Source organism: Phasianus colchicus, chromosome 3 (genome assembly GCF_987193195.1).
Source record: "Phasianus colchicus chromosome 3, bPhaCol1.hap1.1, whole genome shotgun sequence".
Classification (NCBI taxonomy): Eukaryota; Metazoa; Chordata; class Aves; order Galliformes; family Phasianidae; genus Phasianus; species Phasianus colchicus.
Window position 1 is genome coordinate 46,551,571 of NC_143438.1, and position 23,685 is coordinate 46,575,255.

The following is a 23,685-nucleotide window of genomic DNA, read 5'->3' on the forward strand; positions in this document are numbered from 1 at the left end:
TAAGCTCTCCTCCAGTACTGGAAGGCCACAATAAGATCTCCCTGGAGCCTTCTCCATACAAAACAAGCCCAACTCCCTCAGCCTTTCTTCATAGGAGAGGTGATGGTAGCCCTTGTTCCAGTCATGAGGGACTCTGTGTGACAGCCACAACTTTTCAAATATGAAAGAGAGCATCACGGCAACTACTTGAGCCAGTTTCTTCAGGATCCTGGGATGTGTGTTGTCACTCTCCATAGACCCGTAGATATTCAGCCTCATGAGGTTGTCTCAGACTTGCGCCACTCTTACAGTGGGAGGGATATTGCTCTGTAACCTACACTTAGAGGTTCGGGGACATGTGAGGCATGGGAAGCCTAACTGGCAGTGAGGACTGAGGCAAAGAACTCATTGAGTACCTCAGCCTTCTCTATATCTGAGGAAGCGAGTTCTCCCTTCTTAAATATTAGAGGGAGTACATTCTCCTTTGTCTGTCTCTTCTCACCAATGAAACTACAGAAACCCTTCTTGTTATTTTTTGCATCCCTTGTCAAGTTCAGTTCCATCTGTGCCTTGGCCTTTCCTGTTCTGTCTCTGCATTTATCAAGGTAGTATTGGGTTCTCCATTTGTATTTTTATTTGTTTCTTTGTTTCATGCACTAATTAATTACTTAACTATTCTGGAAGCATTTTTTCCTAAATTCTTGAAAAATTCATAGCATATTGTTGTGTTTCAGGTATAAACAGATACCAAAATTTTCAGAGCTTTAGATTTCAGTCTAGAGGGTTACCGTACGTAACCTGGTATTTTAAATGCATAGATGTCATTTGTTGCAAATGATCAAATTTTTTGGTGTGCGTTTTCTTGTTTTTTTTCTCAATACTTCCAGCAGAGAATCTGCAGTAGAGCTGAAACAGTAAGATTTTAATATGAATTGTTATTGTCAATTTATGACAGCTGGGTCCCAAAGTGATGTGGGTGAAAAGGTATAAGAAACAGATTGGTGGTCATAGTTGCAGAGAGATCTTGTTCTCTGCAGCTTGTCAGCTGGATACTGGAATATCAATATCATAAAAATACCATGTTCTGGCTCATTCTTCCAATTATTTGAAGTGAATCATCCAAAAATTTTACATCTCTCAAAGAATGTTTCCCTTCCCATCCGGTATGTACTGCAGAAAAGGATTAAGTAATTTCACTGAAGCTGAACAAAGTTCATGAACTAGCAGAAAGAGTTGAGCAGGGCTATAGACAGGGACATGGGTGAGAAAGTTTTGTACAGAATTGTACATAGAGAGGTCAACTCATAGTGCATAAAGTAGAGGACTGTAAGAGGACTGTGGACATGGTATGGCTAATTGTGTTTCAGCCTTGCCTCTGCACCAGAATTCTTTAATTATATTGGGCAAATAACATAGCTAAATGCTCTCAAGCATAACTTTTTACTCCATGTTACTTATTTGCTGAAGTTTTAACACTAAAAACTTAGGATAGATTAATTTAATTTTGGAGCACTTCAGCTGTAGCAGTGGCCAATTCAACAGGAACCGTGGTTTGAAAGTGAAAAATGTAATATAATGTGAAGTAACCTGAAAAATCAGGCATAGGCTTCTCAAATTTAGTTGCCCAAAAGGAGCTGATGCTTTTGATCATTGTTGTCTTAATCTTTGTGCTCCTGTTCTCAATGTGTCAGATACATGAAAGCAAATGTGCTCAGTCATTTGTAAAGAATGGAAGTAGACAGAAACTTTAATTCTGGTATATATTAGCCCTTAACACTGAAGCGTGTTTACTCGAAATATGTTTAGATCTGTGGTATCACAATTAAATCGGTCTTTGGTGACAAGAGAATAAAGTTTTGTTTTTTTTTAATGGTGTCATAAGAAGAAAAGGAATCTTGCTTGTGGGTGGTGGTGGTTGTTTTGTAAGAGGTAGATGGTTGTTTCGCATGGATTGTTTTTTTTGTTTTGTTTTCCCGATGGAACATCCAGAAACAAGAAAGAGAAAGAATATAATGGTATTACTTAGGGGAGAGATGCAAGAGAAATGTTGAATGGCACTGTGAAGGGCAGAGATCTAAGCATTGTTGTTAAACTCCAAAGCTAGTGATGAGATGCATAATTTTACAAAAGACTGTGGAAAGGCACATATTGGGAAAGTCTGATGTACCTTCATATTAACAGTTGTCTGGTTTTTTCCTTTAGCATTGTGCTTCCTGCTCACCAGATTGCAGAGTGCTCATGGGGGAAAGAAAGCACACAATTAACAAAGCATGGCAATTCAGTGAAAAGACTCTTTGTTTTGTTTAATGGCCTTGAACAGCTGTTTTATACTAATGTCAATGAGTGAAATAGAGCAAAGAAAGTGTGAACAAACCTTGAATTCTCCCTCCAGTTAAAATAAATGGAAATAGGTACTCATTTCCTTACCTAATTCTCTGAAATCTCAGTATTATAGCTTCTGGGCACGGCATTCATTTGTCTTTGTAGAAAGCCAGGATGAGTTGCATGGTAGTATCCCCATGTGGAGTGTTTTTTGCTGTTGACTAATAATAGAAGTCTCAAAAGAAATAATAGGCCAGCATATTTACAATTACATATTTGATTTAGCTATATCTTGCTTATTTAAAGTATTTATTAATTACATTTCAAATACTTCTTCTGACTTGCTAACTTGTTTTTAATTAAATCCTTGTTAAGTTGATTGACTTAATTGAAATAAGCACAACACTCTGATGAGAACTGGGTTATTCTGAATCTAGTTAACCTTCAAGTGAAGGGTTTTATTCTGTAGTGTAATTACAGTTGAGATTAGCTTCTTATGCACATAAAGAGTGACCTTTCATCTTGTCCAGGGTAAAGAAATACACAAAGGCATTTAGTGCATGAGCAGAAAGTACACAAATTTTAATATAAGATATAACCTTATTGCTTGTTTGGTCTTTTGGGACATTCTTGTTCAGATGAACATGCTATTTTTATCTGTGAAGACTGAAAAAACATGAGTCATGAGAGAGGTTCTTTTGGTAGGTGCTATGCAGAAACCTCAAAAAGAATAAATACTTCCACTAACTTAGGCTTCATTTCTGACTGCGTCTTATTTTTGTTAGGCTGCCTTTCTGGATGTCCTTGTGCTATGTCTTGAATAAAAATGACGCTTTAAAATTGTAGTTTTTCTCTTTTTCCCCTTCTATTAGGCTTGTCAGTTCTCTTTTTTAGAAAAGAAAGATGAAAAGCTCTAGTGATTTCTGCACATAGGCCTCAAGTGCAGAACCATTCCCATCAAGGCTTCTCTTTGTTTTTCAAGGCCCCATTCACTGGGAATACTTCTGATAATTGTATTGTTACATCTCCTCATACTTCATTTAAATGCTGACAAGGGACAAAATACTGCTGTGCTTTAATGAGTGTGGTAATGACTAGAGGCATAGCACATATGTAAAGGGAATAGAAATGAAAAAATAAGATTATCTTTTAATTGACAGTATCTGCATAAGGAAAAGCATATATATATATATATATATAGCTTTGTGGTCTAGAAGATACAGGTAGCCTTAAAATGCATCTTAATGTCAGGGCACCCTTAATTAGTAAGTTGTGTTCCTGGACATCTTGCATAATTGTCTATTCATCGTTTCCATCAGCTATAAAGTAAGAAGTAAGCATTCTTACTTACTTTTGTGAAATAACTCAATTTAAATTTTCCATGTAATATCTTGGTACTGTTTATCCTGTTAATATAGCAGAGCGATGATAAATACTGAAATAAAAGACCTAAGAAGTCTTCTCCACTTCTCCACTGAGTTTTGTTTATACCACTATCATCAAGAGCGGATGAGCATCAACATCAGAGGAAGGGACTGGCTGATGCTCTTCCATTTGTTATGCCTTATTATCAGTTATTTCTGTTCCCACAAAAAGTAGTGAATTAGTGTTCTGTGGTCTGCAGAACAGCACCAGTGTAAATTCTCTGTCAGGTGAAGGACTTTCAATATGTAGAGAAATATCCTGGAAAATACACATTATTCTCTCATGGTTAATGGAACAGTTAAAACTTAACATCCAAATGAAGCACTCCTTTGGAGGCAATATTTACATTATAAGTGAGATAGATTATATAGCAAGCCTTTTTGCTTATTTAAAATTCGGCATGCATACATCTGTAGTAATATGGATTTGGGCCATAGGCTGCAGAAGTGAAAAGTTTTAATTCACTTGATGCAGGTGCAGAATTATAGGTGTGAGAATGTTGGTGCAACTGGATTCCATTTAAAACTTCTTTGCATGAGCTCTTCCTCAACTTCAAAAGCAAGAGCTGTGGGAGGTAATATTTTCCTTTTGTATTTTAATAGCAGAGTAATGGTCCCACACACACAGTAGAATTCATTGCTGTTGTCACTGGTCTGTTAATCAAGCTTTCAATGTGAGCTGATATTAAGTTGTTAAAATATCATTCAAAGTCAGATGAAAAATATTTTAGGTGCTGATTAGCTTATAGAGTGACTAAGTCCATAAGTGTTAGTTTGTCTACAAGAGGGATTTAATAATATAAAAGTCACAACTGATGATTTCACAGAGTTAGAATTCATGCATTTTTTTTGCTTCTGTTGTCTGTAGAAAATATTTTTAATAATCTAAACCTTAAGCCTCACCAGAGAATGACTAATGTCATCCTGTCTTGCTTAATCCCATTGCCTTACTGAAATTTCCCAAATAAATTGCAAACAAGCATTTAAAAGTTTTTTATATATAAGTACATATACATATATAAAAACATATGTATATACATATATAAACTTATATATATACATATATACATACGTGTGTGTGTGTGTGTATATATATATATGTATAAAAAATAGGCATCATAATGTTGTAGATCTAGCAGTAGTCCATGCTGCTGATTATTTGTGTCTGCACAACTCAAAATAGTAAATATGAATAAATACAAATACCTAATACCAGTGGAGAGGCCAGAGACATGAAGGACCAGCTGAGGACAATGTCCTGCCCCACCTTGAGACAAGCTGCTGGCCAAACTATATACTTGCAATAAGCGAGAGATTCCTTTGTTCATTAATTTTACATTGACTTCAGGTTGTATATATTAAAGGTGTTTCATGAAATATGATGGAGTTGGGGTACTAGAATTCTCAAGCATGCGAAGCCATATCTGGATCTATAAGTTCATAGTTGAACACACTTGAATGAAGCTCCTGATCTTGAAATTAAACTTCTAGATACAGGTGCAATTGGGTATTGGAGAGTCTATACATCTTTTATTCTTGTTCACCTTTTCTGCTGGCACTTACTATTAGGATTAACTGGTTAAGCCCTTTCTGTTTGAATGGTGTGGAGGATAGAGAGCTGATGCTGAAATCTATGACTGTTACCAGTTTACTGCATTAAAACTGACATGGTCATGCAGATGGCAAACCTGGACTTACCACATGAATTAACTATTTACAGCTAGCGTATGAAAGGTTAAACACCCTTTTGTTTTTAACTCAGATTTGCTGTAGGCAACCTTTCACCTCCAGAGTTTTTCAGTCTATTCTTGTTTGTCTAAAGATTGTTGAAGTCTTGTAAGATGGAAAAGTTCGCAATTATTTACGGCATAACACTGGAATAAGATGTCTTCTTGGAGACTTCTGAGCACTATTGCATAGTGTTCAGTCACCAATGGGAATTGATTGTTACTCTGCTGCTGTTGGAAAGTCTTCCTAGTTATTTATCTGGGGACCTTCACAGCCCACTCTGGGTAGCAGCTGCCCTAGCACTTTCAGGAGAGATCCGTGCCTCCCTTTTTAGGAGAGGTCAATACTAAGTGGTATGACAACAGAAGATTGCTTCTGCATTAAGGATGGCATGTATACTACCTGAAAAAGCTCATACTGCTTCAGATTGGTTAGTAATTTATTTCAATAATAAACATGTGATCTGAGTTTCTCTGCCTGTCAGTCTAATGTTGCAAATGAATATTAAAAGCACTTTCAGAATTCAGTGGCAGAATTTAATAATATACTTTTAAAATACTTTTTATTAAGTGATGACAAGTATTTGTTTTAAAGAGACCCTGCAAATCTAAATGGAAAAGGTTGAAAGGATAAGAAATTTTGCTGCTTTTTATGAAAGTGCCACTCAACACTCAATTGCATATGCATGACTACTGTTTTACCAATAAAGATATATTATTATTTTAATTCCTCTGATGTAGCCAGCCAGTCTAGATATTATATCTGTCAATTTGCCTTTGGTCTCTCTGAAAGGCTCTTATTTAAGTTTTCTTACTCCTTAATAACTTGGTTCTACTTAGTTGAAGCTTTAAAGAGATGAAATTTCTCTGGCAAATAATAAGATCAAAGTTATCCTTGCTTGAGGTGTTGATATTTTCTTAATTGGAGTGGATTTTCTTTTCCCTCTTAGAAGTGTCACATAGAAATTAAAGTATAGCTTTTTTTCCTGTTTTTTTTTTTTTTCTCCCCGTATCCTCTGTTGTACTTTCTCATCCAGATGATCAATTGCAAATCCTTATTTGTTTGCATCTTGTGGTTTTGGAATGTGATCTCATCTTTTTCTTTTCTAAGATCTCCTGTCAAGAGACTCTAGGGTTGGAAGCAGAGTCTCCTTTCTTTAGAAGGAGAAGTTAGAACTTTAGAACTGAAAGTTGTGGTGTTATGACTTTCCTTCAGAAAATGAAGTTTCTTCTACTTACCTTTATTCAAATGGAGAACGTTGCTGGACAGCATTATAGCATATTTTTCTGTTCCATTTATTCCTACTAGTTAGCTCATGATTTATTCATGATTTATGTAGACTGCATGTTTAAGCCTAAAAACTAACCTGTGATAGTGCTTTCTGTTCTGCTGGACTATTCTTTCTAAGTAATGATATCTACTACTAATTTTTTATATCCAAGGTATGATATCTTCCACAGGTAAAATGTGTATATTTGTTCTAAACTCTTCTCAAATTTTGAAAATGTTATGATTTTGATACACTTCAGGTACTGTGATTGAAAGAGTCAGTGCACAGGAAGGTTTGCCCTCAGTTGTTTCTTTGATTTAAAACAGATTTATGATTTTACCAAAGGCTGCTATGGTCAGGTAGTGACCTTTAACACAGAGGTGGTAAATGCTCCTAGAGATCCTTTGTGGTGTTGTAGAGATTCAGTAAAATTTCTATGTCTGAAGTCTGCTTCTCTAAAAGGAGAGCAAGAGCTCTCATTACTCTGTTGTTTGCTGAGAACGTATAATCTTAATGAGTAAGACTTTCATATAGTCTGTGGAACAATTATGTTTCTTTGCTGAAATACTTAGGTCAAATGAAGTTTTAATTTACAAAATATAAACAATAACTATTATGATCTTGTCAAATATATACTGCTAGAAATGATAATGAATCCTGACTCTCAATGCCTATCTATAGGCTAGGGATAGTGTCTCTATTCTGAGGTAATACAGTGTGTATGTTTCTGATTGTATGGATGCTCTGGCGAAGGAAAAAAAATTTCCTATTGTATTTATTGCAGAGTTCTCTGGGTGGACCTCTGTTGTGAACTTCATTACCTATATGTCTGTCAGTGGAAATAAGGTAGCTGTTAAAAACTTGATGCATTTTGCTGATGTAGAAGAACTTGGCTTCTTTTTCTCTAAAAATACCCACATTATCACTTTATTTTGGTGTAGGAGGAAGTCACTATTTGAACTGCAGTATTCTATACAGAACCTGCTTAGCCATTTCAGGTTTATGCTCTTTGGGACTGAGTGCCCTTTATTGCATCTCTCAGTACATTATCTATAGGTATAACACCATGTACAGAAATGAGGGGTACTGGAACAGATTTATGAATCCAATATTAAAAATGTCCATGTATTTAAGATCAAGTTCCTGAGGAGCCTGGAATACTTAAGTGACGCTCACCAGTGATGTTAGGGGATGAAAGCAGCAAAGAATGCAACAAATAACATTGATATTTTATCTAGAATCCATTAAGTATTCTTGTAGGTAATCTTTTCAGAGTATTTCTTTTTAGAACCAGAATATTCATTAAGCATTTATATATTAGGATCTCCCAGGATCAAGGTTGATACATAAAGCCACAGAAAAAAAAGGTGCTGTTAGAGCAGTTTGAATTTATAGGGGAAATAAATAAACTTTCACCCCATCTTTCTTTGTAGTGTCTGATTTACTTTGCTTTTCTTGTGACAACCTTAAAGTCTTTTCCTCTCATTGACTTAAAGGAGGAGTGTATATATATTTATATATAAAGTATGTATGATATATGACCTTGTATTAAATTTCCTGACTGCAAGATAATACTGTATTCAGGTATCATCTAGAATCATAAAACAGATTGCTTAAGCAAAATCTATCTATCTATGAATACTCTATGTATAATACAGCATATATTTGATAAGATACATATTGTTCTCTAGTTGCACTGGGGTTTTGCAGTGGTCGTAGTTTCACATCCTATTTTGCATTTTCTCTCATTACTTTAGATTTTTTTAATTATAATTTGTTTTTAGAGACAAACATTTCTTGGGTGAATTACCACTGTGCACTGAATTACACAGAATATAGATTACAATTCTAAATACATTAAATCAGAATTACTTAATGTCATTTATCTTTCTTTCTGCTGTTCACAAAAAAAAAAAAAAAAAAAAAAAAAAATCCACTGGAAATAGGATTCCTTAGAAATGAGGTTGTTGAAACTGGTGCTTTCTGAATTATACAGCTCAAAATAAACACACACAAAAAGGAAACATCCAAAAGCATGGCACTTAATTTAGAACTATTTTATTTTTTAAATGTATTTTAATAGCGAGAGATGAGAAGCTATAGGAAGGTTCAGTATTTCTTTTGATTATGTGTTAGAAATTTATTGTAGCCCACTACACTTAATCTTATGTGTGTGGGGTTTTTGTTATTTTTTTAGAGAAATACTAGGAGTTTGCCAGGAATAGAATGAGCCTGAGATTGTCCCACCCTTAATTCTGGGACCGTCATTGCACAGCTGGAACAGTGTCAGAAGGTCAAGCCTAAGGAGTGACAGCTATGAGGACACATTTATCTAGGACGCTTGCTATCGTTCTTTCTGTTTACAGCTATGCATTAGGGAAGCTGTAATCATAGAAATAATGCTCTTCGGAATACTACTTCAATTAGGTTACATTTTTGCAAGCAGCTGATTAAATCTCTAAAATCACGTTTGGAAGACTTAAAGTACACAAGAAAGCAGAGAGCGCTGTGAAGGATGCATTTATTTATAGTACAGAATAAAAATTTGTCAGAATTTCGACACTTTCTCACCAATAATTGAATAATTAAATGATACTGAAATAAACATATGTTACCAAAAAAAAAAAAAAAAAAAAAAACCTCTTGCCATGTTTTTGCCCTGGAAATGAAGGTAGATTTTGAAAGCTATGCAAACGAGATGTTTCTTTCTTGTGCAGGTGATACCACTTTTTTAGGGCTACCGTACCATTTTTACATATCAGTTTTCTGATAATTATTAGAATACAACAAAGAAATGGCTTGGGATTTCATGCTCAGTAAGTAGCAGTGATACAGCAGTAAATGTCAAAGACAATTAATGCTCCTTTCTGCCATTCATACTGCTGTGAAGTAACAGTTTGCCAGATTGTATTGTTGTTTCTCAGAACCAAAGGTCTACTGCCTCAGATTGTAATGCTTTTCCCAGAAGTCCCTTACTGTCACACAAGATGTGTGAAATTAAGCTAGCCTCAAACATTATTGTAATGGAGTTTTGAAATTCAAAACTTGCTTCTCATTTTAATCTCTTGATTCAATGCCTAGACTTTTCCCACAAAAGAAACAAATACTCCAGCAAATACTAAGGGATCCAGAGTAGTTTGGGGTGTTTGTGCAGGAATATGACTATTGCTGTTTATGGATAACTTGACTGCATTCTGAATTTGCTTTTAGCTGATCACACCTTTCAGATGGCTTTGCCTGTAAACTCTTTGGTGTTGTGGAGAAGTGCCACCCCATGAGATATGAGGGCTGCTCTGAAAACCTCCTATTTTACCATTGGGCCCATGACGTCAGTGTCAGACTGTGTGAAATCTTTCTCTTCCAGTTGGAAGAGAGATGTATAGCTTAGAAATCTATCTTAATTAAGCTGGATGATTGTGATTCACTGATAATATTTGTAACTCATGTCTGTTTGTATCTTTCAAGAAAATTTCATCTTGCTGACAGTAATTATATCATTCAAGTTCTTTCATCTTCATACTGGCTTTTCAGCTCCCTCTTCTGTTTCATTCTTTATTTCAGATGTTGAAACAGCTTAAACTGAATTTTTCAGTTTTGTGGTGCATAGGCATCAGAGGTTTCTCTCCTAAGGGCCTCTGGGACGAGAAACAAATTCATGTATATTATAAAGATCTGTCTACATATGAAATTGTATAAGATGCTCCAACATTCTCTTAAAAATTTTGCAGAGGCCTTTTCTTTAAGACGTTGCATTTTCAGATTGTAAAACTTTCTATAGAACAGTGTCTCATGCTTCAGCAGATGGAAGAGAGTCATTCTTCCTTAACCCAGCAGTGCTCAACCCAAGATACTCACTGCAGAGAATGATAAGTAATTACTTGCTATTAGATGTGAGCAACTAGGGGAGCAGGGGTGAAAACACATTGGCTATGGAGTATCTGAGTGTTCTGATGGATAACAGGTTGGCTGTGAGCAAGCAGCGTGGCCTTGTGTTCAAGAAGACCAGTGGAATCCTGGAGTGCATTAAAATGAGTGTGGCTAGCAGGTCAAGGAAGGTAGTCTCCCCTCTCTACTCTGCACTGCTGAGGCCACATCTGAAGTGCAGTGTCCAGTTTTGGGCTTCCCAGTTCAGAAAAGACATGGATCTCCTAGAAAGAGTCCAGTAGAGGGCAACAAAGATGATTAGGGCCTGGAGCATCTTCTGTATGAGGAAATACTGATTTTGTGATTCATATTAAACTAACATTGCAGCACTTGTAGACTTGTTAGCGACTTCAGAATAGATCCTTCATACTTGCATGGTGAAAGGGGGGACATACAACAAGACAGAATGAAAAACAGAATGTGTGAGAGAAAGAATATTCTCTCAAGTTCATATCTAATTTTTTAAAAAATCACATATTAAAAAGATAGTTCTGCTAAGCAGTACGGAGTTGACACATTTCCTTACTAAATGTTAATTTATCTAAATGCCATCAGATTTTACATTCTTTACTGTTTTTCTTTAATATTCTTTTAACATTCTTTAATGTTAAAAATTCTCTAAATTGTACCAGAAAGCTGTATATAAATGGAGATTTTCAGGTCATCCATCCATTAGAGTCTTTTGACTGAAGTGAAAGATTTGGTGTTAGGTGACAGATTTCCCATACTCTATCTATTGAAAAACTTCATAGGCAGTACAGCACATAGCTGCATGTGATTTTAAAGGAGATCAAAACAGAGTTTTTAGTATTTATTAAAGATTGGCTGAACCTAAGGAGCTTCTTTGAGGTTAGAGACTTCTGCGATCTTTTTGTTTTGCTTTTAAAGTGAGACTGACATATTTTAGTCATAAGAGAACTCAAAACTGTCAAAGCTAGGGGATTGAAAGCTAAAGCTGTTAATTCCATCAGCTTGTACAAGTATTGCCTCTTTTCTACTGGTATCCATCCTGAAACTTGGGTCACTATGAATGTTAGGCTTACATCTCAGTTTGTAGTTAGGTTTGTGAGTTTTTGATTTGTTGGTATTTTTTCTAAAATATGGTTCAGTGTATTGGTATGATTTAAATATATTGTGGGACTTAATAAGATAGTAACATCCATTTTCTCCATGTGGGAGTGTGAATTAATGGTTAAAGACAAAGAGCTACAATTCCCTAGTTCTATTCTGGGCTCTGTGCTGACTCACTCCATAATTTTATTGAAGTCATTTAAATTCAGGTGAAATGGACCCCTGTGAAGCTGCTGAGATAATATCTGTTTCAGTCTCTCATACTCAGTGGATTTTTCTATACAGCACTGCCCTTCAGTCATCAATGTAAATTTATTAATATGTTAATATGTTGTTGCATAGCATCCTTGTAAAGTTTGTTAAATTGCTTTTTTAATTTTTACGTTATTTATTCAAAGGTGGTTTTGTTTTGGTTTTAGTTTGTTTTATTTTTTCCTAACAGAAGCAGACAGAAAAAAACGTTTTTATGTTGTGGAAACACTTTTTCTGGATTTTACTCTCCTACATCCAGGTAAAATAACCTTTCAAAACCCATAGGCACCTGTAGTTAATTGCCGTTTAGTAGAGCTGATACCTGAAGGTATCACTGACCCTTGCTCAGATCTCTTGAAAACTAAATGATGCTTAGTGATACTTGACTCTCAAATAATGCCACTGAACGTTCTGCTCTCTGCTGTAAGGTGTACCTCTGTCATTGTTATGTGAAAAATCACTCTATCTACATATGAAAAAGGAAGTAATGACTTGAAAATCAAAACACTGATCAGGTCTGCAAAGTGAGTTTGTCTTTCAGAAAGCTATAAAATCATAGAATCATCTGAGTTGGAAGGGATGCTTAAAGGCCATTTAGTCCAACTCCCCTGCAATGAACAGCAACACCTACAGCTACATCAGGTTGCCCAGAGCTCAATCCAGGCTGACGTTGAACATCTTCAAGGACAGGGCATCCACCACCTCTTGGGGCATCTGTTCCAGTGTCTTTCCACCCTTCATAGCAAAGCTTAACACAGGACAAAGCATTATTTTCTTTCTATTTCCTTACGGGAATTGCCCTGTATTTCTGTGTTCTGCCTTTTTGCTTCTTATCTGTGGGACATTTTTCAGCAAACATTAGACTTGCTCAAGTTAGCATTCAAAATTCAGATTTGGAGTTGTTCACAGTTCATGCATCTCCAGTATCTTGGAAGTCACTCTAGTCTTTTTGATGGAAATGTTGGATGGCCTACAAGTTCTTCACCTCCATATAGTTCTTCCACTCTTAAAATCCACAGCAGACTGAGGAGAATAAGAAATTATGGCTCAGAGTGACTTCACATGAGTACGCATCCCAGTAGTGTGAATGGCAGTACCAAGTGGTGGTGATTCATTCCCTCAGCTCCAAAATTACCAGCATTCAGAGGAAAAGGATTACTTTTAAACTAAGAAATGCTTTATCCAACAGAGAGTACAGACATTATAGAGTAATTAATCAGGGAAGTCATTCTGAAAGTAGATTTAACTGCAGGATTTCTTGTAGAGGGAAACTAGAATTACAGTAGGAAACTATTGAGGACTGAAAGTTGTAGATAGAATTGCATATTTTAAGGGCTCCTCAAATTACACCTGAGGAGAGGTTCACTCTGGGGATGCTAATGAAATGGTTCCTGTTTGTGTGATTCAGTGTTTTCTTTGGATAATATCTCCCCAGTAAAGTAATTGCAGTTGGCTGTGAAGCAGGAAGACAACTAGTTTAATTTGTTCTGTTTTCCACTTCAGTACCACCTCAGGCTGTTTCTTGGCTTCCCTTATGAGATTTAGCAGAGTCAGCCTCTTTATTAGTAATAGGGGAGACCTCAAAGGAAAACACAGATGTGGCAGGTAACTACACTGGTGACTTTTGGCTGTTAGTAGCCCTTTGGAATCATTGCTGATCTGTGGGTAAGCTAAGAATTAAAGACTTTATAGTACTAGAACGTCTTAAGTCTTTCTGGAACATAACAGTTGAGCTACTATTCTCTTATGACTATCACAAAGCAACTCCGGTGATTTGGAACTCCCTGGCTCAGCTTCACTTTTTTTGGTTTTTTTTGTTTGTTTTTAATTTTAGAGTATCTGAAGCAGATAAAATTCATACCTTTTCTCCTGGTGATTACATTGTCTTCAGGTGAACCACAGTAGTTTTGCATAGACTCACATGATAGGTTGAAAGGGACTTCTGGACCGTAAGGCAAACTTCAAAGCTCATTTCAGCTACTACTACAATGAAGGAAGTATTTTCAGTTGTTCTGTCCCAGTAGAACAAAGTTGCTTCCCCTTGCCCCAGATAAGTTATAATTTGATACTACTTCCAGGCAAATGAAGTAATAGGAATGTAGGCACTATGGCTTTGGTGGCCTACAGAAGTTCTAGGGACTCCAGATAGTTACCATTTATCTCCACAGAGATTTTCAGAGGTCCAGAACATTGGTGGAGCCAGCTAAGAATTGTGGAACCCTGTTATTGGTGGCTCTTCAAGTCCCAATAGTGTGGGAGAGGCAGTGATGTTTTTACTAGAAAACAGTCCTTTATTCTGATAAGAATTGCAATGGACTATGGACGTGCAGAAATAACAGAAATTCTGAAACTAATTCTTGGAAGCACAGATAGCTTGGAAGTGTAGCTAAAATTTTAGAAATGAATACTTGGAAAAGACACCTAAAAGTCATTAGTATTTAACACAGCTTGTGACGCTGCAGATTTTTATATGTTTTTGGTAGTTCTTGAAAGACATGAGGTTTTACCATTTTTAGAATATGCAATTTGAAGTAGTCTTTCCAGCACACACATTTATGTTAACTTGGAGATTTAATCATAAAAATGTCTTAACCTACAAGCTCGGTAATATATATGCAGTAAGAATAGATTTAAAAGGTATGTTTTAATGATTTCAACACCAAATTTTCACTTTTCTGATTTCCTGATCAAACTATTTCTGCTATGCTCTTTTACGTCTGAAGTGTCTCATTCAGAATAGCTGTCTGTACAAAATGTGTTCCAGCTTTTCACTCACATTACTGAGGTTAAGGACTATTTCTCCATTTTGTGTTCCCTCCCTTCTGTTGTTATGGAACAATGCTTTCTATGTATTCTGCTGATTGGGAGATATCTGTACATAAAATTTCAGTAATCTCACTATAATCTCCTCCATTTATATGGACTCACCAACTAGATGTAGTCTGAAAGGAGTTAATTGCTGAGGAATTCCTTCTGGAATCAACTGCTGTGCAACTACACTGTTAAATCTGAATTTGTTATTCATCTCCTTATTTTTAGTGAGTCTCCTTCCTGAGAGCGTGCAGTATATTCCCCCTCCATAAATAATGATTGATTGAATTAACTTACTGTATATTGGAGACAGAGATGGGAACACCTTCCTAACCTTCCCACTGGGGCCCTTTATGCCTCTCTAAATGTGCAGAAAGGAAACTAGCTTTAGTCATCGGAAAACATACTAATGCTTAGTTGTATAAAGGGAAAAACAGCCTGTGCTTGCAGCAGCTGAGTTAGCTGACTACTCATTAGTGCACACTAACTGTGACCCCCCCCCCTCCTTTACAGGATGAACTAGTAATTTAGTCAGATGTTCATGGTGTTTCTTGCTCAAAGTAAGAGGAAAAAAAGGTGAATTTCATTTGATTTCCTGAAGTTTTATTCTCAATGTTTTCAAATTAATTTTGTTGTTACTCTTCTGGACAATTCAACATCCGGAAGGAGATAGGCAGAAAGCTAAAATGTTTGTGGTCACTCCAGTTCTTTCAGTATGAGAGTTATTTAGCACTTCTTTCAAGAAGCGCATTTGTGAATACTACTGGTTTGCTGTATTTTCTATTAAAAATATTCAGTTATTTAACACTGGTGACATTGAACATCTGATGAGAGAACGCATGGGCCTTAGTGCTATTCAGATGCCCTTCTACTGGGAAACCAAAATGTACACTTTGCTATTTCCAATGAAAATTTGTTAGTTTCAAGGACGGGGACACTTACGTTTTTGTGGCACCGCTTTATTACTTACTGTTTTTTATAATAATATTATGTTAAAAAAAAAAAAAAAAAAAAAAAACAACCTATCAGGTTTATTCATGTAAAAAAAAAAAAAAAAAAATCATGTCCAGAATGTCCAGATATAGTAATACTGATCTTCTATGTGAAGTCTGCTGAGTTGGAAGACTGGATTTGTTGAGAGATGGATTCTCTCAGCCATTCAGTTCATATTGAACATGTTCATGAGCATATTTATTACTTTCATTACTATGTATTTGCAAGTAGGCAGATATAGCCAGGGACGTTAAGTGGAGATAAACAGCTGAGGGACAATGAACTTCCATTCCTTTTTTCTTGAATAAAGAGGGAAGAGAAACAGAGCTTTCTCATGGCACACAAAAACTGTTTTGTTGTTGTTTTGTTTTGTTTTTTTAATGAAAATTTTCATGAAAAGCTGATACTTATAACAAGCATAGCTAAGTTTCTGCTTTTTCTGGGGCAGAGAGGAGAATTAGAAAAATCTCTTCATCTAGGCTCTCTCTAGTATTCTCAAATGAACATAAATTTGTTCTCTTTTCCCAGTCTTTTAAAATGATGTATTATTAAGTTCCCATTCAGAATTATGATATTTCACACTTACTACTTCTTTACTCTCTTCCATTATTCCAGTGAGTATTAACAATTCCTAAAAATTTGTCAAGAATCTTAAATGTTTAAGATGCACATTTGTTCTAATGCATGTTGAATATGACAACAAAAGAGCAGAGAGAAATAAGATGAAGCCAATCAATCATTGAAATGCGAGTGAAGGAAATGTATTCAGCGTTCATCCACTGTTGCTGTTGAGGATACGATATTAGATAGAGGATATGAATTTTATTTGTTGCGTCACTTTAAACAAGCAGTTATCAAAAAAACAACAATTATCATATGCAACTTCATTTAACCAAATGTTTTGCAGTACCTGCTGGCTTTAGAAAGCGGAGAGGCCGATGAGTCATAGTTATCTATTTCCATGTTATTTTCAGTTCCAGTTCTGTCCTATTTTGCTGTGTGTATTGAAATTGGCATAGTGGCTCCTTCACTGATTTCATCCAATTCTTTCCATATTCAATAATTTTGTTTTTTTCTTTCAGAATATTTTTAGAGTGACAAGTTATGCAACTGTTAATTGCAATGTCTTCTCACTTAACTCTGACATCCCAAGGATTGTTCATAAAAGTTACGGGTTTTCTTCACAACTGTACATGCCCTCTCCAATCTTTAAATTCATTCTTTCTTATGAGTACTTAGCTTAAATAAAAGTGGTTTTATACCAAGTTGCTTGTTGCAAAAGACTTGCATTGAAGATGTTTGACCAGGTCTGTTTCCAAAGAAATTTGGGAAATTTTTAGAAATCTAGAAACTACATTCAGCATATTCTGCTTTTCTCATGACCTTCTCTTTTCCAATACTTGACTGGGTGGGTAGATCCCCAAGTTCAGGCAGCTGTCCACTCCAGTGTGGTTCTGGAAATCTGTGACTATCTCTGTGGCCCCATAAGCAGAACTGGTTGTTATTTGGCAGTATGCTCCTGAAAATGCCATGTGTAGTAGAAGCACTTACTCAGGGATGACAGATTCATATTTCAGTGAATGAATGAACAATTTGTATGATTTGTTTTCGCCCACTTTGCTGAGTATTCTGGAATGTATTCATTCCTTTTACAGAAATAGTTTCAGATTACATATATATATATATTTGTCAAAGTGGGAGGGCTAAGTAGGAGGCAATAGTTAGATCTTTCTCCTCTTAATTAACTCCTAAAGTTAATTACTTTATATTTATTTGTGTTATTTGTTTTGTTTTGTTTTTCTCCTTGGCAGCCAAAGTTCATAAAGCATCACGAGGGTCATATTGTTCAGGATTTCAAAGAGCCATCGTTTACCTTTGCGGATACAAGTAAACGGACAATGGTGTCCCGACCATCTGCTCAAGCTGCTTGAGAACAATCTTCTGTGCAAATGGCATGAAAGGTAATTTAACCTCAGAAGGTGCCCACAGAGCTTCAGTTCTGTTTACCATTGTCTCTTTGCCAGTCTAAAAATAAATCATGCTGAACAAAAAAAAAAACCCTCTTTTTCCAATTTAAAGAGCAGATAATCAGAGGAGCTAATTTCAGCTAATTTCAACTAACAAGGGGCTGTTTTTCCCATCTAGTATTTTTCTAAGTAGCAAAGAGCTTTTCTGGGATAAATGGTAGCTGTCTTATAATTGTCTTTGTTTGCTGTAGGAGGCTGTTGTCTTTCAAAGTACAAAACAGGATATAGTCATAGAGCAGTATTCAGTGCTTGGTGATGCACACTTTTGACATTTCAAATGTAATTCTGCCGTGATCCCTTTGTTACTTTGCTTTGCCAATCCATATCTTTTTCATTAGAAATGCACCTTTGCTACTATAAATATTTTTTAAAATAAATTGTTATATTTTTATGTATTTTTTATTAAGCAGCTAAGAAATTGAGGTTCCTTTCTAAATCAAAATGGAAACTTTAGCTTTAACCTCTATTATCTTCTGCCATCTATAATTTCTTTAGTTCCAACCACTACAAATAAAGCATTTTCTTCATGCTCCCTTACTCTTTATGCTCCATTCCTCCCACATCATTGTAGGGCAAACTAATCCAAATTTTGATAATGTCCTTTTGCTAAGGTCCAGGGTCAGCCCAGACATTGTAGAGCATGGTCTCTGGGAAGCTGTAGCAGTGCTGGCATGATACGTGCCTCATTGAGAGGAGAAACAGAAAATGTATTTTCCTGTCTGTGTTTTCAGATAGCGTGTTTTGAGGGAACATATGAATATCAGCAACAGAAGAGAAGATGAACATAATTTGTATTCAACAAATGAACTTGTATTTAAGTGGCAATGGAGATAGCGTGAGAGGGGAAGGAAGTTTTGTTGCTGAATTAGCTATATTGATTTAGCTAACCTAATAAGGTATATTTTATTGCAATAAATGCACTCTGGACATAAAACAGAGGGAACAGATTTTCACATTAAGCTGTGAGAGAGTGTTCTGTCTTTATGGTGGTGTATATTTTGCTCTAGTTTAATAACACACACCTGATTCACGTTTTTCTTGGACGTTTTCACTTAGATTTTTTTAAAGGAGGTGGAACATGACAGATTTGAGAATGTTTTATATAGCTTTCAACAAGAAACAATTTATAGCAACTAAAAGTTACATAACTTCTAACTCCACTTTTTCATGGCATGATTTAGTTCTGGTGCTTTCACAATAATTCAAAGGAATATGCAATCAGTCAATCTATCTTATCTATTTTAAGCATTTTCAAGGAACCATCGTTGTACTTTTTAGTTCTAAATCTGAATAAAAGTGTTAGTTTGCTATAAACATGCGTTTCGCAAGATATCAGAAAGGAAAAGGTCTTCATTTGTTCATGAAGACTTGATCAAATAAAGGGATATACAAATAAAGGGATATATAGAGTATACAAACAGCATTAATTTGTGCAGGTAGACTGGGATGAACTACAGGTTTGGTGTCATAAGGCGATGGGTTTAGTCTCCATCAGCAAACTTCTTTGAGATAAATAATACCATGGAATTATCTGAAAGATAATTATCTGAAAGGACAGTTATAGGACAAATTAACGCAACAAAGTTTTTCATTAAGAAGTATCTGGGATGATCTAGAAAGACATCTAGAAATTCATCTGATTGCCTTCAGAATGATGTTTGAATAATATGGAATAGTTTATTCAAATAATTTTGTGATATTGTTTAAATTAATCGTTTGGCTTTTAGAGTCAAGTGAATAATTCATGAACTTCTCATTTCATAAGCTGTAATTATCTGCTGTCGTCTGCCATGATCTCAAGCTGTGGCTGGCTTTCTCTCTGCAGTGAGTGCAAGCAGCTGTAGGCGTCTAAATATGTGTTGTGTGTTTATATGCTAATGTGTAATCAATGGACTATAGGTCTCTGTCGTAGTTAAACCAAAAGAATGATACAAAAGGCAAAACTTTTCTAGGTCCAAATCACATACCTTTGTATGCAGTGAGTATCATATGAAATGCTCCAGGGTATGTGAGACATCCACTTGGAACTGATGCATATGACAGAGGGCCTGTAGGAGACCTACAGCCTCCTGAAGTGATACTAGGAGGCCAGAATAAATGCAGGACATCTCAGAGGACAGCTGAAATAGGCCGTATGTGGCAGACATTAAGTGTCTTACTTGCTCTTACTTACAAACTTTGGATGCGTTAATCTAAAAGGTGAAGTCGATCATATGTAATTGTTATTTATCATATTTTCTGCAAACAGCTGTACTGACAGGATAATCACTTAAAGAATTAAAATATTGAAAGTTACCCAGGTTTTGTCTTTTTTGAGTACTGTGGTCCTTTGTAGGGATAGAACATCACTATAATTTTATCAAAGAGCAGCTTTCAAGGGGAGGCTTCTCAGTTTCAGTTCTGAGAGTGTTAGGGACCAAACTGCATATCTGCCTTGCCTGTTGCTTGTGATCAGTAGCAAGATCAACAAAAGCAGGTGGTCCATGCTGAAAACTCATCAGGACTGCTGATGATACCAAATTGAAGGAATCAGTCAATGCACTCAAGTGCAGGGCTGCTGTCCAAACGGGCCTAGACGGGAGGGAGGAGTGGACTGATAGGAGCCTTGTGAAATTCAATAAGAGATATTGAAGTGAAGACCTGCACATGAGGAGGAGAAGCCCCTGGCAGAAAGGCAAGACAAGACTGAAGGTTTGCTGCCCTCAGAGTAGTTCTGCTGAAAAAGCCGTAGGGGACAACAAGGTGAACATAAACCAGCAGTGTTCCTCGCAGCACAGTAGGTTAGGTAGCAATCCTCATCTGCATTATGAGATATGCAACAAGCATATCAACAGAAGGGATTATCTGTCTTCATTATGCACAATGGCACACAGTCTTGCTTGCCAACCCTCCCTACCCCAGTACAGGAAAGAAATTAATAAACTGTGGCATACTAAGCAGAGGGCCACCAGATTGGTAAGGACAGTAGCATTCTTCTGAGAAAGAAAAGTTGAGGGACATTGACAGATGCAGTCTGGAGGCACAGTGTCTTTTTGGGCACACTAAAGCAGCCTCTGATACCTGCAGGGAGATTACAGAACCTCAGTGGTGCATTGTGGGAAGACGAGAGATAACAGAATCATAGAATCAAAGCATGGCTTGGGTTGGAAGGGACCTTAGAGATCATCCAGCTCCAACTCCCTGCTGTGGGTAGGGTTGCCACTCACTAAATCAGGCTGCTCAGGGCCCCATCCAGCCTGGCCTTGAACACTTCCAGGGATGGGGCATCCACAGTTTCTCTGGACAACCTGTGCTAGTACCACACCACCTAAAAAATAATTTTTTTAACATCTAACCTAAAGTTCATCTGTTTTAGTTTAAAATCATCCCTACTTGTCCTATCACTATCAGACCATAAAGTTAGTCCCCTTTCTGCTTGTAAGCTCCCCTCAAGGAATGCCACCATGCGGTCACCTGGAACCTTCTCCAAGCTAAACAAGCTGAACTCCCTCAACCTTTCCTCATAAGAGAGGTGTTCAGCCCTCTGAACATCTTCATGGCTCTCCTGTGGACCCTCTCCAACAGCTCCATGTCCTTGTGGTGGAGACCTCAGATGAAACCTTACAAGGGCAAAGTAGAGGGGAACAATCACTAGAAGTTAAGCCTGCCTAGCGGTAGAATGGTTTTCACCCCTGCCCAGTGATGCATTGAGTTGCCCAAAAATGCTGTGCTAGCTCCCTTCTCTGAAGTGCTCAAGACCCAGATGGAGCACCTGTTCAAGAACTCAAGTGCCTAAGTCTGATTTCACAGCTGACCTTCTTTGGGACAGGAACCTTGGTCTAGAGACCACACAATTTCCCCTTCTATCTGAATTTTCCTGTAATCTTAAAGTGTATTATTTCAGGATGTAACACGAGAAACTTCTTTCTTCAAGTCTGATTAGACTTAGAGCAGTTTCCCCTTAACTGTAGGAATAGGACAAACTCTTTCCTTTTCTTATGGCAAAAATGTCACCACAGAGTTAATTGCATTAATTGTATTATTAAAAAGAAAAAAAAAAAGGGTTGGAAATTAAAGTGATTTGTGAAACCTTGTTACAATCAGCATAAAAAATTGTGAAACTCTACTCAAAGCATAGAAAAAGAAAAAGAAAATGCTGCAGGATTTAGGCTTTGGGTTTTTTTTATGCTTTATTTGCTGTGAAAATTTGGGAATGTTTTTGTATCTACTTACCTCATAAAGGAAACAAGGCAAGCACACTACTAGCAGGAATAAAATGCAAGTTTGACTTACAACAGAAATATAAATTTCTTCAAAATTAGAAAAGCCTGTGAAAAAGAAAATTCATGTTGTTCTAGGTTATTATTTTCTCTCTCATCACAGAGAAGCAAAAACTTTTGTATATTTAATGAAACACTGAAATAGATTTTCTTACCTACTAATTAAAGCTATACTTTATTTTTAATCATGCAGCATGTATTACAGATAACCCTCTGCATATACTGCTAGCTATGCTTATGCAAAAATAAACACTTGAAAAATGACAGGTTTGAATAGGCTGAAAGTGAGCTGCTTTATGAAAGAAAATACACTGAATTACTATTCTTTTTGTCACTGGCATTAAATAGTAGGTAAAAATAAAAAGGAAAGTATAAAATAGCAATTACACTAACTTGTGAAAAAAAATTTTTTTTCCAAAACTGTTTAAAATAATACATAGAGACACTGTGTTATAGTAATGTTTCAACTGAAACTATGATGCCTAGATAAGGTTTTGTCCTTATCTGAACAGTATTGTGAGCATGTATTTCTGAATTCCTAATTAAAAAATAGATGTTTGTAAAAAAATAAAATAACAATAATGTTGCTAATATTTGTATTCTATTTATTAGACAGAATATCTTAAATTTTTAATATTATAATTTGTTCTACAGTGTTAGACGCTGAAAGTGTATTTTGTACCTTCTTAGCTTCAAAACAGTTATATTTTAGGTGACACATAGGAAAATGTGGCTGCTGGTTTTTGACCTCTTTGTTGGAAATAATATAGTAAAACTTGCAAACTTTTATTAGCATTATTAATTTATTTTGTTAGTGCTTTTATAGTTCAGTTATTCTCAGAGTTGTCTTTTGCATCTCTCTGAATCATGGTCAGTGGTTTCCAATATACATTATTAGCTTGTGGAGTAAAAAAAGTAATAATAATGGAGTTTACTAAGAAAAGCTTTACAGGTAAACCTCACAGTCAGAAAATGCCATGATTTCACACTTGTTTAAAAGTAAGACACTTCTTCAGAGTGTTCACCTGCAAGCTTTCACATTGAAGTGGGCATGAGATCCTTTACTTCAACACCTATTTATTTGACATATGTTAATTTTGGGGGGAAAAAAAGACTTTTGATATACTTTTGGCATTCTTCCATTTCAGCACTTAAAATCAAGTCATTAAATATTTCTGATGGCTCTAACTAGAAGAAAATTAGGTCAGCAAAACTGGTATATTATATTTTTGGAGTAGTGATGTCTTAAAAGACACCGAAACTTCTGAGGTTTACTCCAGCTGTATGTGAAAAGATGAGATTTGGAATTAACACTTCTTGTGAATCAGTGATCAGTGCATAATACAATGAAATAAGAAAAAATAATGTACTTGACGATGTGTTGAAATTATAGGCAATGGTATTTTTAATGTTGAAATAAAATTTGTTCTACAACAAATGCCTTATCACAAGAATCGCAGAGGAATGTAATATGTATGGGAGCGTACAAGGGAGAAGTACAAAGGATTTTTAGGGCATTATGAAATAACTATGTTGATGTCAGATAAGGCTGATGTAACTGAAAGTTACAATATGCTAATGAAGTTTAGAAATCTTGAATTAAATTATTTAGTGACTTTACCATG

At 36.0% G+C, this 23,685-nt stretch overlaps 1 protein-coding gene across 2 annotated transcripts in view; it reads left to right on the forward strand.

Moving 5' to 3' along the window:
• The window catches only part of DLGAP1 (DLG associated protein 1), a 374,951-nt gene that overhangs the window by 56,791 nt on the left and 294,475 nt on the right, over positions 1–23,685 (forward strand). For both annotated transcript variants that reach the window (XM_090137415.1, XM_090137416.1), the window contains exon 2: positions 17,586–17,735. The gene's annotated coding sequence lies outside the window, so the exon portion shown is untranslated. The remainder of the gene's footprint in view (positions 1–17,585; positions 17,736–23,685) is intronic.